The sequence below is a fragment of the Gambusia affinis genome, linkage group LG24 (assembly GCF_019740435.1).
Source record: "Gambusia affinis linkage group LG24, SWU_Gaff_1.0, whole genome shotgun sequence".
Taxonomy (NCBI): Eukaryota; Metazoa; Chordata; class Actinopteri; order Cyprinodontiformes; family Poeciliidae; genus Gambusia; species Gambusia affinis.
In genome coordinates, this window is record NC_057891.1 from 11,876,622 (window position 1) to 11,895,589 (window position 18,968).

Sequence of the window (18,968 nt, forward strand, 5' to 3'; positions counted from 1 at the left end):
AACCCCTGGAAGCAGCGGAGCGTAGGAGACCCTTTGCTCTCCAGAGAACAAAATCATATGGCATAACCCATAAACATGTAAACAAACACCCACGCAGGCAGCATTATAAATAGCGACACACTGAATGCATATGTTCACATGTGCCGAAAGTGTGTTTTGAATACACTCTGGACGTCTGCCAGCGACTAGAAATCATAAGTTTTATTGGCGAGGAAAGACGTGTGGCGATGGAAGCAGCAGGCAGGTAGCATGAAGGAGGGGCTGGGGGGGCGGGGGAGGGAGGGTGACTGCTGTAGGTATTCACAACTCGTGGATTGAGATATATGGCTGTATCAAAGCTTTCTGTGTACAAGCCGAGAGGAAATGCACAGCGGATCCCCCGTTGTACGCAGCTGTACGGTCCACATCTCTGGCGGAATACTTAGCCCAGGGATTATGGGGCCTCCTGCATTTGCATAACTCCATTAAGACATCTTAGGCTCCTTTTCTGTCTCTATCTGGCGCGCTCACGCAGAGACACCTGTGTAGGGAGAAGCCATAAAGATGCTCCCTCCCCCGTGAAAAGGCGAATTACATTTTCCTTTTCACATTTGTGGAAGGCGTAATCCACGGTGGAGCGCCGAAAGCGTGGCGTCGAGGCGAAGTGGTGAAGAAATGAACATCCACTGCGGCGCTTCCAGGTTCGCGTCCGACTGAAGTTCGAGACGAACTGGAGAATGTCGGACTTTATTTTTATTTCAGGTCGTGGGTGTTTTAAACCTTGTTTGGTCGTCTTCATTTAGATCAGGGCTGTCCAAAGTCGGTCCTCTAGGACCAGCATCCTTCTTGTTGTAGTTCTCTCCCTGGTGGTAGTAACAACCTTCCCAGCATGTCAGTGTTCTTCTTAGGCCTCTAATGAGCCATCATTGGGTCCAGGTGCGTTAAACCAGGGAGAGAACTACAACATGCAGGATGGCGACCCTCCAGGACCGTCTTTGGACACCCCTGATTTAGATCAATCCGAGCGTTTGTGGTCCAGGAGAGATGTTTGCATCTTAAGCTGTGCAGAGTTAGCGATTTAACGGCGTATGATGGGAGAACAGTATTTCAGTGCAGCTGCCAGATGAACTCCCTGGTTCTAGAATGGATGAGCTATAATTAGCTTGACAGCATCAACGCCTCCCTGGGTCAGCCTCGTTTTCTTCCTCTAAGACAATAAGATCAGTCGTCCTGGGCTCTCCGGCTATAGATAGGCCGACTGTGTGTGGTGCTAAGGAGAGCGATGACCCAGAGGTCGCTTCCCTTTTCTAGTGTCTTTATACCACCGGCCCCCGCAGTGTCCCCCTCCTCCCTGCCACTCTCTCTTCCCCTTTCCCTCTTTCTCTTCTTCAGTGGCGTGAATCATGAAAGCGAACCCTGTGAAGTCGATGGGCCTTTTTCCTCTGTGGCGCCGTTTTCCTTTTTTTCTCTCTCGCTCGCAGAGAGAAACGGAGAGATGAGGTATTGATTTGAGAGCCTCTGGGAGGAGAACAATAGGTCCCTCACTGAAGCCACTCTGTAGCACAAACACCTTCCCTGAAGCCTCTCAGCGCCAGAGCAGGACCTGGGAGGAAGAGAAAACAGAGTTCTGCTCTCTGTTGCTCCGTCTTCCTCCACTTGCAGCTGCTTGTTGATAGCCTGCAGCGGTGGGATGAAGAGGAGGAGGCCAGACCTTAGCACTTCCCTGGTCCCTGCAGATCAGCTAGCTGGATAGGCCAGAACCCAAAACCCTGGGCCAATCGCACAGGAGAACCTCTGAGAACCAACACCCGGGAGGTCATGGGTTCAAATCCGCCTGAAGGTACTCTGAACTTTCTGGGCATGTAAAGCCAACCTGATCCACCCTGCCCTCTCCCCTCTCCGCCACCCACCCACCCACATGCAGCTTGAAGACGGTCCCGGGTCGATGGCTTGCCAGCGCGTTGGATAACAGCTTCCAGATTGGACTGATTGATGACCGCAGAAGGTCTACAGTGATGTCATTGCCAAAACTGCATGAGATCATTAACAGAAGACAGCAGAAAACGCCTCATCCATCTTGTTAGTTTATGAGCCTGTTGTCCGGGGAAGGCACCGGACATAAAGAGACAAAATAATTATGAGCTGTCACAGTCCAGAAGGGGAAACGACAATTCATTTTCTTCCTTTGGTGTTTGTAATCACTCTAAGCATAAAATTGTTCACAAACTAAACTAAACAAGGGCTATTATTCATCGGCATCATTAATTCTGAGAGAAAAAAAAATAATAGATTTTTCACGGTGGTGTACAATTCACGTGTTCTGCAGTAATCTTCATGATAAACAAACCGATGCTACCTCAAACGAACTCGACTCCTTTAATCCTCTCCGCTGGGCTGAGGTCGCGGCGGCCATCTTTACCATCTCTCCTACACTCGCCCGGGCCAGCCCAGACACGGAGCGGGGCCACCGGGCCCGGCCCCGACTCACGCTGATCATTTCATTATGCGGAGCGGCCGAAAGGTGCAAGAGGCCGCTGAGCCAGTTGCCCTCGAATATTTAAACATATCGATTTGCTTTTGAAGAGATCCTGACGAATCCAAAGATCAAGATTGAATTTTATGTTTTATTGACTGAATATTTATTTCCAGAAAAGTTTAGCTTCATCATAGCACTGATAAACAGCTAGGATACGAAACCTCCAGACTGTCTTCAGCAAAGTTCCTGGTGCTTACCTCTGGTTGTGTTGTTTGCTTGAAGGTGATGGATGACCTGCAGCAATTCATATCACAGTGGCTCCTTTGTATGTTGTCGACAACACGCTGGACAGGAAATGAGAAAGCTTCTTCACCGACGGCAAGCTGCAAACAAAAATATGACATCCAACTTTTCAGTCCTGTCTCTCGCTTTGACGTGTTGGTCATTTCTGTAGCAGAGATGATGGATGTTTCATAAGAAGACATGAAGCTGTGACCGCTGAGGCATTCAGCCATCGATGCTTCAATGAGTCTTAACACTTTGCCTTTGTCTGACTTTTTATATTTAATAATTTGGTAAAGCAGTTTGACTTTACTGCCATACGCCATCATTGGTAAGGTTGGTTAGGATTAGCTATCAAGCACCCCTTTGAACTTGACGGCAAAGGAAACGTGTAAGAAAATGGAAAAATGATACAAGTCGATGATGGAAGGAGAAGTTTCATCCCTGAAAAACAAAGTTCTCCATCTAGTCAAACTTTGCTTTGAGCTTTTTTCAAGATGGACGACAGAGGAATCAGATCCTGACTGTAAACCCCAACATGTCTGGAAACTGTACAGTTTTTAAGGATTTTGTTTCTGGACGGATGTTTGTGTGACTATAAATGAAGATGAATGCAAATCTTCTATTTTATTGATTGACTGCCTTTTGTTATTTTTAGTAAAGTGTGTCAGAATGAAATTTTAAGACAATGCTCCGTGCAAACTGACAATAAAGTAATTAATTGTTCCTGTTTCTCCCCAGAGACTCTCTCTCTCCCTCTGGGAGATTCCAAGGTGTTGAGAAGCCAGAAGGGACGGACCTTCTCCCAAAACCTCCAAAAGGATCCAGATCCGACCTTCATCTGCTTCTGCTGAGGTAGAGATGCAGTGACTCTACTCCAACCACCAGAAAGCATTGAAAACTACTGACCAAGATGACTTTGAGAGATTACAAGAAAGCCCAGGATGAAAATGCAAAGAAACGAAGGGATTACTCGAGGTTTTGGCATGACAAAATAACATTTGTTGGTTTAATTCTAATTCCTTTCCATGCTCTAACAGGGAACCTAGAGGCTATTGAAGGGACCCTGTGGGTGATTTTCCACTCTGTGAAGAATTAATATACCCACTAGAACCCAACCTCACTTTGCTTTCTCTCCTTCTCTGTCACCGGCCTTTCTTTCTCTTCATTGCCGCTCGCTTGAGGCTACATCCCAGCGCGAGGCACGAGGGGAATTCTAAACGTTCAGGATGAGTTGTTTGTCTTACTTTGGGGAGTCAGCGGCAGCTGGAGACGAGAAGAAAGGGCGTCTGGAAACGGAAAGCTTCTCTCCTGCCTCCCGTCATGCAAAGCCTAGAGTGGGTGGTAGAGTTGCGGGGTGGTGGGTTGGGGGGGGGAGGGTTTCGGAGGGGCATCGGTGAGGCAAATACAGGGCGGTTGGGTTATTAATTTCCACTATGCGGCATCATGCAGCTGGGGGCTCCAAAGCGTGGTTTGGCGGTAATGAAAATGGTCCAAGTGGAGGATTAATGGCTCGTAAAGACGGAGCGTTTAGACGAGACGACCGCCTCAGTCCGGACAGCGGTGACTAATCGCAACGGATGCACGCATTAGCACACGTGTAGCCACCGAGCTACACCTTCCCGTGTTATGTCACCCCTCGCTCTCTGCTTTCTGCGGCTCGCTGTCTCATCTTGTTGTGAATTGTGTCTAGGTCAGAGGTCAAGGCGTGCTGAGAATCATCTTGATTTATGCCCCCTGAGCTCAGCTACGGCCATGCAGCATATTGGGGCCAAATGGGGTGGGGTTCCCCCTAGCTTTGCCCCTCCCCACCTTTTTTTTGTTTTTTTATTTCTCTCCCACTAATGGCGGTGACAGGCCCACCGCATCATCAAGCCGGACAAATGGGCTTTCCGCCGGCCAGCCATTTTTCCTCCTCTGACGCTGAAGGTGCATCATATATCTCTAAAACCGTCCAATAAGGCGGTGGGGAGCAGGTTTTTAAAAGAAATCGATTCAGATGCTTTACAGCGGGCGCGTGTGTGTTTGGGGTTGACATCGTGGCAGACGTGGCTTCAGCTGTCATGGCTTCGGCGCCGGGGGGAGTAAATGGCATCACAGGCCATAAAACACACGATTTCCACCAAGACAAGCAGCCAGCCCTGTTTAAACCATTAGCCTGACATGTAGACACACACTATAAAGATCTGATGGGGGTCCAGAGCTGCAGTTTGACACACTGACGCTGAGATGGAGGTTTTTATCACATCAGCTGAGGTGTCAATTACTAACAGTTCTCCTCCTTTTGTGGCAACCGACATTAACACGAAACAGTAAGAAGAAGGTTTTGGTTATTCTGCCCATGAATGTGTAAAGAGAGGTGAATCTCTGACTACCTCTTTTAGGAGGTTTGTGTTTTTATTTAGAAATATGTGGAAATTGTGGGAATCGTGCACAAAAGCTATTTTGATCTTTAATTTTGAAGTAAAACGTCTGTCACTGGCTTTAGGAATGAAGCACAACATAAAACATGGACTTATACTCAAAAAACTCATAGGCAGGCATTACATTATGCACCATCTTGCCATTTCCCCTGTTGTTTCGAGTCTTTGCTTATGTTACTCCTTTATGTGGATTTGTTATGTTCATTATTTTCCTTTGTCCAAGTTTATTCCTTCTGTCTGACAGTGAAATTTGTTTGATCCGAGTCTGAAGAGTAGATTTGCACATCGTAGTTTAGCTTTCGGTAGTTCAAAGCGGCATGTCCTAACGCCAAAGTATCCAAAAGTTGAGAGGTGAACACTTTAAAAGTAGCGAGAGAGATCCAATAATGGGAAACACAATTCAGGAGCCCTTGTGGGTTTCGGTGACGTGTTGTTTGCATTCGGGGCAAGAAGCCACAGAGAAGCACATCAGATTGTGAGTCTTGGCCTGAGAATGGGCCGTGGTCTGTCGTCTGAAACCAGAGACCTTATTCAGTCCTCCAAGCTAAACATGGACTAACAGGACATTTTGTTGAAGAGACCAGTCCCAACAAAAAGCAAAGCCAAAAATGTTACCGCAGAGTAACTGGACAGGAAGGAAGGGAAGACATTTAAAATGACCAGGATTAGACCAGTAAGGTCACAAGCCCTTGTCCAGTTAAATCCAAATGTGAAAGGACTGACTGGCGCCTCAGTCTTTTTTGGATCACAGTGTGAGGCTGGGTCAGTGTGGACCTGAGAAAATCCTAATCCTTAAAAAAAGAACCAAAATGACAGGATGCACTCCTGATGTCTTGTGAATACTGTCAAACAGCTTAATAGCTGCTGGGCAAAGTAATATAGTAGTTCATGTGCAAGTGGAATATTTTAAATATAGAAGTGTAAAAAAAAAGAAAAAAAAAGTTCCCTTTGTATCGGTGAGCATGGGAGTTGGTGACTGGTGGAAAGCCTGTTAAGTTTCTTCTTCTGTTAATTGTTAATAATTATAAAACCTCGTTGCATGGCTGAGGTGTGTGTCTTAACTCACAAACACACAAAGTGCGAATTTTGGAGACGTAAAACGCAAATTGCAGGCGGTCCAACATTCAGTCAGATTTGCTCTTAAAACATAAATCATACTTTGGCTACAAAAACAAAGCCTGACTCGGACAATTCGCCAACCTCCCAATAGAACGAGTCCTGATCAAATGATTAGTCCAGTTCAAGCCGTCGTTGTGGGATCCAGTAACGGCGCGGAGATATAATCTCCAAACGATCCACACCTCCACCTCAGACTCTGAAAATACACCCGTCGCCTGCTTGCGTCGGCGCGGCCACTGCCTTCTCTTGCCCGCCCGTCCCATCAGGCGCACGCACAAGCGCCTGTGTGCCGTCGGCGTGGAGGATGAGAGCACGTGTGTCTGATTTATCATGCCTCCCATGAACCGGGCCGGCTGCCGGCGTGACCGCCCATGCACAGATGTGTCTGAGTTCTGGGCTGAGGTGTGAACGCTCCTGTCAGCTCCCTGACGGCGTGACATGAAAATCCATTTGTTGTCATGTTTTAAAGGAGACCGTTTGTGGTGGCGGTGGCGGGATCGTAAACCCCATCCAGAGCTCATCTTCTGCAGTAAATTGGAAGGCCCCTGACGGCTCCTGCAGCCGCTTCTTCTTGTTGCCGACTTGGCCTCGCACCCGGCCCATCTGCTGAAGCCTGTCATCCGTTTTCCCCATCTCTTCTTCAGAGGAGCCCACCCTGCAGGAGGGAGTGTGTGTGTGTGTGTGTTGGAGGGGGGGTGAGGGTCAAGGTGTTCAGGCTGCACTCTTAAACTCCTCGGCTTCATTTTGAGGCTCGTCCTGCTGGTTTAAAGGTGAAAACGAGCAGAAGCGGGTTTCGCCGGAGAGGCGGGGGTTTCTCTGAACTAATAGTGGGGGAGAACAAGGCGGTGGGTGTAAGGCTGAGTCAGCAACGCAGTATGGATTCCCATGCCTTCAAAGCTTTCCTTCACCTTCACCAGAGTCGGAGCCCGCCTTGGACAAATGAGCTTCCCGGTTCGCAAATCTAATTCCTCCTCTTTTCCAGGGGAAAACCCATCGAGGGGCATTAGATTTGTTTGGCTCTAAAGGAATCAACCCGTTTTAGAAATAAATGATAAAATTGTGTTGCGCTGCCGCGTCGCGGAAAGCAATCCTCCCTCGGCGTTTCCCGGGAAACCGCTGAAGTTCCCACGCACATTTTATCCGCGCAGAAGCAACATCCACAGGTGTGTGGGGAGCGGCTCGTCACCCCCCACCCCTTCCCCCCCGCCTCCCTGCAGCTTCTATAGCCTGAGATGGATAAGGCCTGGCTGGCTGATAACGCAGCCCGAGTGGAGCTGGCTAATTACTGCAGCAGTGTGTAGGGCTATTCATTTCCAGTGTAAAACAACCCAGATAACGCGGCTCTTTTTCCTTTTTTTTTTTTTTTCCGCCGTTGTACAGTATCACAGGGGCCAGTGATTGAATTACGCAGCGTTCCCCTGGTGACTGAGAGGCGGTAATTACTGCGTAATTTAAGATTACATTATTAACCGTCTGACTTTATTAGAATGTAACTTCACCTCCGCAGTTAGTTGCATCCTTATCGCTGAAAAAGAGAAAGATGATTAAGGGAGAAAGAGGAAATTGCCACAATTGTCCGTGTGTAACTGGGAGTGTGTCGGGCTTATTAGCGGCGGGACGGAGCCACAGGAGGATTTCACGCCTGTGTTTTGACAAGGAAACGCAGAGCTGTTTTCTCTGCCTGGGCTTATTTAATGTCAGGAAAGAGGAGAAATATCTCTGGGCCACTTACCTTAACTTGTGTTTTTATCCCGACGTGAAAAGGCCAGTGAGCTCACAGAGCACACCGTCTCCACTTGGAAAGTTTGAACCTCGAACCGCTAAAAACAATCTCATCTCCTCAGCTCTCTGATTTCAGTCAGCCTAGAGTCTGGACTTTGACTAGGCTGTTGCAAATCTCAGTCCTTCTCTTCTTCAGCCGTTGGGACAATGTCTACGGTCGTCGTCCTGGTAACGATCCGTTTTGGGTCAAACCTCAGATTCTAGGTAAAGTAAGGTCATTTTATTTATAGAGCACATCTGTAGCAACAAGTCAGTTCAAAGTGCCACTAGAAAGACAAAAAGGTAAAAGTCTAAAACTAAATCTTGGTTCCCCGTGTTTAATAAGAACAAGTAGACCAACATTTATTAAGATTTTCTGGATCTTAAGTTTGTTTGTTTCTATTAGTAAGTGTACAGTATAAAGCTAAATGTTTGATTCTTGTTCTGGATTGCTAAGTTTCTCCAGGTCTCGCTCCGACATTAAAAGCATAAAGCGAAATGTTGGCCTAAAGTCATGAGAACTCCACGTTCTGCTTCAGGGCTGCAATTAGTAAGTATAAAATTAAATGTCGGTTCCATTTGTTCTGGGTTGCTTTCTTAGTAGAATCATTTTACAAACCAGCTCCGGCAAACCATCCCACAGCATGATGTTGCCACCACCAGTTGGTCCGGTACCTCAATCCAAATTCCTGCAGTCGCCCTCCGTCTGCTCCCGTTAAGGTCCTGCCAGATTGGGAAGCATGGGGCAAATTCAACACGGCGACCAGAGTTTTTCCTTTGCGTCCGTTTATCCAACCAGGCAAACATCCAGCGGGACGGCGAAGAGATGCAGAATGTGAGGTGAGGATTCGATTTTAGCAGCTCATTCTCATTCTCCTGGTGTGGGCTGACCTCCGTGGTCCTGTCAAAAATAATAAACCACTCTAATTATCTCAGAAAGTCAGGCTTATTACAGGCGGCAGTGGAGATTTAGCCCTTCCTTCATGCTAACGGCTCGTCCCCCGGGAGCGACTGGTAGTTACTGGACTAAACTCTAATCCTGTCTTCATCTGCTCCAAGGTAAACAAGCTGCTGCTGATTCTGATATATCATCTAATTGGAGGCTGGTGTGAGGTGTATGTACGTTATGAAACGACGTAAACATGCTACTTTTGCCATTGGAACTCAAGGAATGTGTGTTTTTACATCCCATGTCTTTTAAAGGCAAAATTAATGCGGAAAAAGTCTGGGGAGGAGGGGAAAAGTATAAAATCGAATATTTCCCAGGTTTGGATGAGTGGGAAAATGAATCTTTATTTAACCCTTTGTTGAAGTTGTAGACGGCAAAGTAAAATTAGGATTAACTGTGTTAAAGAAACTCTTATAGCATAAAAACGTTTGACTGAGTTGAGCTGCTGAACCTCAGTAGTAGAAGTGTTTTAATGAAAAATCGAAACCAAGTATATAAAAACAGAGAACCAAGCAGATTTTAAACACATGCAAGAATTACGCCCTCATTGTTGTGTTCACCGGTCAAAGGACCAGAGAAGGTGCAGGAATCATACATTTAAACGAGAAATTTGCAACTGGCATGCATAAAAAACCCCGATTTTAAAGTTAAAAGAACAGAATGGAGAGCGATGCTTTGGCCTTGATCTTTAACATATACGCTCTGACTCACAGTTTCGCAAGAATTAGCCAGTTTCAAGGTAAAAGGTTAAGAATCAAAGGAAATTCGACGTCTTGACTCTCTGTCAGAGTTGTCAAACGGCTGCTGGTGAGAGCTGCGTTCCCACATTCGCCCATCAGCTTTTATTTGCAAATGTTGCCTTTGAGGGGAGGGAGAGAATCTCGAATTCTGACCTGGAAATACATTAAGCCGCTCCCAAACGTACGGAGAACGTCTCCGCTTGCCCTCGCACGCTACAGGAAAGGAGCTGCTCGGCGGCGCAGCCAGAGAGAAAACACAGCCTCGTGTAAAAGAACAAAAAACAAAAGTTGACCCTAAACCGAAGCAAGATTAACCCCCCGATCGCTGGATTCACACACAAATCCTCTCAGAGTGCAAAATCACAGGCCAGGCCGCGGATAATGATTACACATCCCTTCATTAGCATCATATCACTTCTATGGATTAGACTGAACAATAGCAGCCGTTGTTGGAGCGCCTAGCAAAGCATCTGGCACAAGAGGAGCTGAAGACGATCCTCGCTGGTGGGGCACAAGTCACCGAGGTTTCAGACGAAGGCAGGACGCAACCGCAGAGAGAGGCAGTCGGTCCAGTGACGAAAGGCACTTTGCTTCGACAGAAAATCGCAGATATGAGGCGCAACGTTTCAGACATCCGTTCTCCAGCCGCGGAGGAAGACGAGCTTCAGGACAGAAATGGAGGGCAGCAGCTGAAGAGGTCGAGCCGTGTCGATAAACTCCCATTGCCGTTCAGGCTTGTGTAAATCGATCTTTCAGCGTTTCACCTTTCGACAGCCAGAAGAAATCACTACAGAGGTGAAAGAGAGGCAGAGGAAACGCACCGTGTTCACTGGGGGAAGAGGGAAGGCAGTTCGGTAAAGATTGGGATGCTGATGAGGCAAAAAGAGGAAGAGAAGGGAGCACACCAACAACACACACCTGAGAACTTCAGTCCCCGGCCACTTCCAGGAGGAAAGAGTCTCTGTGGAAACTGAAACCTTCACTATGAAGCATATTAATCATGTTTCTGCCTCTAATCAGTTCAGAAATACTTTGTTCATCCAGGGAAATGAAGCAATACTCCACAACTTAGTTGTTAGTTTTTGAGCCATTACATCTTGGTGTTTAAATAATAGTTTGATGGATTTATTGACTAACCATCTCCTGATCCGAGGAAAGCGGCATATTTCCTACTGATTTCACCTCCGATTTTCCTCAGGATAGACCTGTGGTCTGTCACCATTGATGCTAGTACTCTCACATTTAAGATAAAAACACAGCAAAAGACCTTAAAGAAAGAACTAAACTATAATTGAGCGAACAAGTAAACGTGTCTTTGCAGTTATGAAAAGACCCTGGAAATAACTGTCGTCTGGCAGCGAGGGAAGGAAATGTACTTTGGTTCCAGTTTGCTCCGAAATTTTAGCAAAGCAGCAACGACATCGTGTAGAGAAAAAAAAAAAGTGAATTGTTAATTTAACGGCTGCTGGAAGAAGTCTCTGCACTATTAAGGTTAAACAGCAACAGGTCAGCATGACTGACTGACGAGGAAGAAAGGTTTCAAGAAATCTTAGAATCTGCTAATCAGCCGTTAGAAAACCAGAGCATGTGGCAAATCTCTCTGCACAACTTTAGGATAATTACGGCAGAATTAGCCGCTGCTGATTATCCGGGATGCTAAGCGGTGGTAGTGGAGTGTTGTTCGCAAAGCGTCCCGGTGTTGAGTCGTGTGATTTGTGACGTTCTCCTACATGTGGAGTGAGAAGCGAGATCAGAGTTAGTTTAGAGCCAGAATCGTCTTTTAACCTGGAGCTTTTTGTCCGCGTGAAGATGTCGGCCCTAAGCCAAGAAACGCCAACAGTGATTTGTAAACATTACCTCATCCCTGTCATGCAGCGGGGACCTCGGCCCCCTCCCGCTGGGCCCCATGTCTGTGGGAACTGAAGCCCACTCCGCTGGCAGGAACAAAGGGCAGCCCTCGGCCCCTGCCCCAGCCACTGCTGCCCCAGCCCACCTCACAACAAAAGGGGCCACGGGGCCTTCATTCCCAGGCAACGATATAAATGGTGGCCCCCCGACTCCAGAGGATGGAGCGGGGTCTGAAAACGAACAGGGTTTTGAAGGGGAGAAAAATGGCAAAGGAGTCATGAAAGAGCTTCCCTCCATCGCCCCCCCCCAACTCCAAGAGGTCCTTTTGTTGAACAGCGCTGAGGGGACATGGGGGTGTGGGGGCCGAGGGGACTGCAGCCAGAGGAGACAAAGGACAGGTCAGAGGGAGTCGCAGGGGTCAAAACTGCCACACACCCCTTTCACACATCCACTGAGTCCCTATCAAACCGATACCCCATCGTCGCCCCGCCGGGCCGACCAGGACGCCTTCCCACTCAGCCCCGCAACATCTGGTGCAAGAGTGAGTCCCAGAAATATTTCGTCTGACTGAGGAAAAAAAACTGCATGAAGGAATCCACATGTGGAAGGTGTTGCTAGAATGTGGTTCAGACAGAATGAAGCTGAAAGTCTCTTTAGCACCTAAACGTCTCTCAGTGACTCTACCTCAGTGTGGTAACTCATCTGGCATTAATACTACAAATCTACAGTTTGGGTTATTTGTGTCCTCAGCTGCTTGAAAGAACTTTTAATTTTGCATCGGATCAATTTTAAGCCAGTAGGCGTCGGTCAGAACTCGAGTGCAGCAACCAAGTAGGAAAATGCAAGGCGAGCTGCAACCTTCCTTGTTTTTGTTGTAGAAAACATTCCACTGAGTTTTTCACCAGATGAAGCATGACACTCACTTATAGTACAGACCTTCATCTCAGCAGAATGTTTCCTACAAGTCTTGGTGGGTTTTTTGAGACAAGATTCAGGCTTGTTTTTATTTTGTTCAGTTAGCTCCTTGGGGTAATCTTGGTAGGTTGGCCACTTCATGGGATGGTCCTCTACGGTTCCTTATTTTCTGGATTTGTGGGTAATGACTCTCAGACTGATAGACATCACTAGCTATGTTTACAACAAACTGTCATGCTTGTTTTGAGCAAACATTTAAGATATTGCCGAAATGAAAATAATAATTTTTTTTTAAAGCATATTATGCATGGTGTGGAGTGATGCAGGGCCCCGTCATGACTTTAATAAAAAGGAAGCAGAGGTTGCTAACTAGCATCTCAGAAGAATGGAGAGAGGTTTTCAGGAATGTGTTGCTGTCAGGCAAGTTGAAATAGTTGGTCACCTAGACTAGTATTACCAATGTCGCATGCTGTCTGCAGACATGGGGAGAGGAATGGATTCCTAAAAGCAGAGACAGCTGATCAGTCATGCAAGGCAAGTGTTTGCTGAAACTTTTGAATGTGCAAAAAAAAAGAAGGCATTGTCGATGACATTGTACCGGCAACTGATATATCAACAATTATCTCAGTAATGTCTTTGTTATCTTTGGCAGTGACAGTGAGTCAAACTTGCTTGATTTTCTCTATAGTCAAGAGGATTTGGTCAACTGGGCCACACAGGGACCAGAACTTAGTCTGTCTCTCAACATCCTCGCAGTTGTTTGAGGCAGTAGAGAGGTCAGGCAGACAACTGGGGTACGACTCAGTCCTGCGTAGATGGGGTCCTTCACCAGTCATTTCAGCCTCCTCGTTTCCGCGGCCGTCCGACGAGACTCCGATGCTTCGCCGTTCTCCTTCCGAAGCCCAACCAATTAGACTAAGATGGCTTCCAACTCTGCAGTCGGTGTATTTACACCACACAGATTTTGTCCTCAAATTAAAGACAACGCGTTCCTGAGGATTCCAGCAAAATTAAATTTAATGTTGTGCCTCGTGCTTAAACTACACATTCTATCAAGGCAAACGGCAATAAAGACAATTTCAAAGCCATTTGTGGCTTGTTTCAGCGCGCTCGCTCCCAGGCAGGGGCTTACCGAGGACCAGACCCCCCGCCAGCCAGCACCCCCAACCCGCATTAACTACTTCTTTTCCATCCTCTGTGCAACATTGTGGCCACAGATTGTGTGGAATGCAATTAGAGAGCCTAAATTAAGTAGTAATGGAGAACCTGCTCTCCCTACCAGTGTTGCCATCGCAACACCGCCTCTAGTAGTTTTGCTACTTTATCTGCAAAATGCACCATTGAGCCATAAACCGCCTCTGTCTGCGAGGTGGTGGGGGTGATGGAGGGAAGGGGGGTGGGGGGAGAATGCAAGGAGGTGGAGGATGGGGGGGTAACAGCTGCGTGCTCTGAGGTTTCCTTCTTGCATCTTGTGATTTTTGCCGGCCGTCAAATATTTACCACCTAATACAGCGTGATGCTCTCCTGCGAGAGGATGAGGGGCCAGATTTCAAAGACCCCCTCGAAGGGTGACGTGCGTTCGGCGAGCTTTGATGGCGCCGCTCCCCTCGGGTCGCCGCGGCGGCTCGGCTTTGTAAACAGCCTGTAGTCGCGGGGGCCTCGTTGACTAACGCGACAAGAGCTCTGAGGAGGATTTTCATCAGGATGTTGTTTTTTTGTTTTTTTTTTCCTCCCCCCCAAAGAAACAAAACAAACAAAAAAATAAACAGGATTAAAACTGTAATGAAGCAAAAGGTGCAATCACACCTGCAGACAAGAGAAAAAAAAAACAAGTTTCCTCTCCCGTATTCTGCTGGTTGAGTCTGGTTGGTTCACACGTCTTGATTTGCAAGTGAGCACAGACTTGTTAAAAATCACATCAAGTAGTTGACACCGAGTTAGAAAATTAGATCTCACAAGGTAAAAAAAAAAAAGTTTTGTTGCAAAAAAAAAAAAGTTACGTTAACAACTCAAATGTTTACTGAATTTATACCTGAAAGTACTAAAAAAAAAAAAAAAACTTCCAATGACAGTGATGTGACGACAAGAAGCCAACTTCTTTGATGTTTCTGAAGAAGTTCAAACTGGTTGGACTGTTTTGGTGAAAAGACATCAGCCAAGACCTGAGAGAGGCAATTACTACCATCCATCAATCTGAGAAGGGCAACTTCCAAACTACTTGAGGTTTATCGGTATGAGTCAAGCAGTTATGAGTTAACTCACAACTTTGAATTAATATGAGTTACAACAACCTTCAGTTTCCCTTTGGGTTGAATAAAGTATTTTTGAATTTGGCACTGAATTGAATCAACAACGACCTTCATGGACCCTTGATTCTGATGTAAAATGGGAGCATGAAGTCTAGTTGGAGGGAAAAATCCACATTTACCAAAAACTAGGGTCCATTCAGCTGCACCCACAGGGTTTCAAAGAGGAAGTAGAGGATGAACAACTGAATGACAGACAATGATTATGATATAAAATAACTGAGTATGGGTCAGAAGGTGAGGAATATATAAACACCCAACCTGCTTTAAAAGGATTTTAAAAGGGGGAATGCCAGGGTGGGAAGATGTGACCTCACTGATGTCAGATCCTGGGTTGTTTTGTTGCTTTGATTATTTGATTCTGTGTTCAAGGTCTTATTGCAAGTCTTTCTTAATACCAATTGAATCTTCAAATCAACTCATCACCTCAACACACACCATAACTATGTTATAAAATGTGAGTGAAAAGATGTAAAGATGAGGAAGACCCAGAAGACATTTGCTGTCTTCAAGTCCTAGAGCTAAATACGTTCCACCATAAAGCATGGTGGTGGAGGAGTGATGAGCTGGGTTTGTTTGGTAGCTCTAGGATGAGGTTCCTTGGCGGCCTGACAGAACCTAAGCAGAAGCCAATGAACTGTGACCTTCCAGAAGGCTCCATGACGACCAGAATCTGTTCCACTTTCTACTGACCGGAATCTGAACTCCAGGGACTCTTCTGAGGTCAGTTCAATGCAAATCTGCTCACTTGGTCCACGATGTGATTCCGGAAATGTATGAATGATGTCGTTCCTCTTTCAGTGCGTCTGAGAAAAGCCCTGCGGACATCGACTCTGGAAAGTCTGGAAGGTCTGGATCGGATCAGGATTTCATCCTGCAGGCTAACAGGTATGGATCGTTTCGCTTTAATCCAGCGGTTCCCAAAGTGTGGGGCGCGCCCCCTGGGGGTGTCGCATTGCCATTGCAGGGGGGGGCATGGGAAGCGGTACAGACGAATGGAAAAGATGGTTTGTAGTTTGTTTTGTTGGAATCTGAAGTGTGAAATAAACTTCAGTGGAGTTTGAAAACAAAATATGTGTATAGGTTTATGTCTGGTTGAACGATGTGTGTGACCAGTTGATTACAGAAAGCACAGAATGTGGAAAATTATCAGTACTTCCAGACTTCCATCCCCGTGTCCAAATACTTCATCAGCCGTTCTCTATAAAGTGCTCACTTGAAAGCCGATGCAGTTTTCCTGTTTTCCTGCATCTCGACATGATGCAGCCCGGTCCGTAGGAACCCATTTCTCTCCTCCGCCTCCTGACCCATCAGGCCCCGGGACGGCTTGCTGCTGCTTTGCGTCACGGACTCATCACACCTTCCGCCGGCGCCGCAGAGTGTGAAGGAACAGACTGCTGTCCACAGCGAGGAAGCATGGCGTCAAGGTGATATGTCTAACGCTTCATCACCGCTGTTGTGACATCTCTTTGATGTTTGAGGCGTATAAATATCCGCCGGCTCCGTTGCGAGGAGAAGCGGGAGGACGACGCAGAGGAGAAAGTGGGAGGAGCCGAGCCGGCGGGAAGCTCTGGACAGCGGCCAGGAATCCCGGCCAAGGAGTGTCGCTTGCTGTGGTCTACTGGAGAGAACATCACACCGTCTCCATGCCAACTGCCTGGACAGCAGTGACCAGAAGTGTTGCTTTCAGACTCACAGCTGTATTTGGTTCTACTAGTTCTGACTCTGGCGAGCTCCATACCAACCCACACCTTCCCTTTGTTTTTTTTGTTTTTTTCATTTTTTCTACTGTAATGAACATTAGCCACAAAAAAGTCAAAGGTTTAGCAGAAGAAGATAACTTCTAAAGCCAAAACATGCACCATTATACAGAAGGTAAAGCGTCTTACTTCCTCACCTTTTCCTCTCAGCAATAAAAAGTGAATAAAAATCAGTGGCGAGTTTTCATTTTTGTCAGATTTGGGCGGCGTTGAGAGTTTTTGACTCGCGCCTCGGTGGCAAACGGGCCTCGATCAAATTTAAAACGATCAAATGCGGGGAAACGGGCGCGATGGAGGAAGTGGAATGAGAACAGGAAGAGGAAAATAAAATAAAGTTTATGAAGTTGGGAAATGTAATTGGAGGCTGCTGTGGGAAGCAGCAGACTGCCGTACCTGCTGCACACACTCACACACACACACACACACACACTCTCTCTACCTGGGGAGTGTGAATATGGTGTTCTCTTTGGCCAGAGGCTGGTAAATAATGGATGTGTTGGTGGAAGAGCAGGTAGTTTGAAATGTAAATGTGACGGATGGAGGGCACGCGTTCGTACGTGCGTGGATGGATCATGGCTCTGGAAGTGGGTGTGTGCGTGTGCGTGCGTGTGTGTGTGTGTGTGTGTGCGTGTGGGCGTGTGTGTGTGTGTGCGTGCTGTCACTCCAGGCCGGGGCTGGCTATGTGTCTCGAATGGTGATGGCTCGTCCTCGCTGTGGAGAGGAAAACAGGAGGAAGCGGGCCAGAGGTGTGCCAGCACTACGGAGTGAAGAGGAGGGAAAACAGAGGAAGAGGCTAATTAGAGCAGCTTTGACCCAGAAACATCCGGATACACGCTGGAACCTTTCAGTCGGCCTGGAACAACGGAAGCTTAATTGTTCAAATAAACTTGGAAAATGCTCTAAAATGAATAAATAAAAGAGAAAATGCATGAATTGTATTTTTGCAGTAGTCTCATATTCATTTTGAGACTAATGAATATTTTCTGTGTAATTCCTTGGTTTTGTTCAGTTCTATTTTGTCTTTTATCAGAAATCAGGAATTTTATCGACACTTTGCTTAAGTTTACTTATGAGTCGATAAGTTCACCGCTCCCTAAGACTTTATCTTTTAATCAGGTTTGAACATTTTTAACTTATGAGTAGTCCAAACTGAGACGATATGTATTTTTTAGAGAAAATGTTGAAATATTCCTTATAAATGTAAACAGAGAAGAGAGGGATGGAACGCTCGGATGGAAAAAGCCTGAGGAAAAGATCCCACTACCCTCTTTATAGCTTTATGGGTCACACACTCATCTACCAAAACACCTTTAATGCTTTTTATCTCTCACACACACACACTTTACACTAACTCAATTGTCCTTGATTTGTGTGATCCTATGGTGATTTTTTTTTTTTTTCTTTTCTGTTTCTCCCAAGAAACGTTCATGTTCCTGCTTCCTGAAACGAGAGGAAATGAATACTGGGACTCTGGGCCTGGGGGTCACGACCCCCGCGGTCCCTCAGTAAGGTTCCCTGGGATTGATACTTGCCTCCGGACTCGAGGACATCGGGGGGTTTAGAGGGGGGGGGGTCTCCCTCATTGGGAGCGGGAGCATGTGATGTCTGCGAGAGAGAAAAGAAGAAGAAGGAAAAAAAGAGCAAAAAGCAGTAAAAGTGATGAGACGAAGCGAGTGTGAAGAGAGGCAGGGTGAGTCGAGACGGGGGAGCCAAAGAGTGTGCGACATCGACAGAAAGACGGAGTGAAAGGAACTGGTGGTGGGAGAAAAAAAAAAGAGCAACTGTGTGTGTGAGGGACAGCTCGTCCTTCAGGCTCACCTCACCCCCCCAACGCTCCCCCGGGGGTCTGTCTTCTTGGCGGCAGTTTTACTGACGGCCATGAAAAGGCGAGGATTTACAGTTGAAGGCTGCGACGACGACACCGTTTCCTCTTCCATCCGACTTCCTCCAGGAAGCAACCCTACACAAAGTAACAAAATGTCACTTTTGTTACATTGTAGCAAACAATAGCAGTGACATTAGAGAGGTAAATATTGCTGCCCCATCTTGCTTGTAATTAGTGGTGTAGAGATTTTGGTGGTCTGAAGGCAGACTGACATCAGCTACAACTTTCATGGACGTCTGATGAAGTGAAAAAGAAGAAAAAAAGTCAGGTTGTAGCTAGCCCATTTTGCAGATCTCTGCTAGCACAATCCTAGGATGAAACGGTTTGAATAGACGCAAGAAATCTACAACCAGAATTCATTTTCAAAGATTTACCATCAATTTAATGATCTATGTTTATTATGGGTTATTATTATTTATTTTATTTATTTATTTATTTTTCCCCTCCAGTGATCCTCTGTGGGCTCTAGTGTCCCCCACACAACAGCAGGCTGACAGGAAAGGGGGAAGACAGGCGGCAAATATC

General features: G+C 46.6%; 1 long non-coding RNA gene across 4 annotated transcripts in view; it reads left to right on the forward strand.

The window, feature by feature from the left end:
* Window positions 1-18,928, forward strand: part of LOC122827228 — a 99,255-nt gene extending 80,327 nt beyond the window's left edge. Inside the window, exons 4-11 of one of the 4 annotated variants that reach the window (XR_006369999.1) lie at window positions 3,479-3,715; window positions 8,498-8,590; window positions 8,663-8,880; window positions 8,977-9,099; window positions 15,382-15,521; window positions 15,600-15,686; window positions 17,978-18,584; window positions 18,893-18,928. This is a non-coding gene — a long non-coding RNA (uncharacterized LOC122827228). Of the gene's footprint in view, window positions 1-3,478; window positions 3,716-8,497; window positions 8,591-8,662; window positions 8,881-8,976; window positions 9,100-15,381; window positions 15,522-15,599; window positions 15,687-16,064; window positions 16,758-17,977; window positions 18,684-18,892 lie in introns of those variants that run through there. The other 3 variants (XR_006370000.1, XR_006370001.1, XR_006370002.1) reach the window with 3 other exon arrangements.
* The last annotated feature ends 40 nt before the right edge of the window (window positions 18,929-18,968 follow it).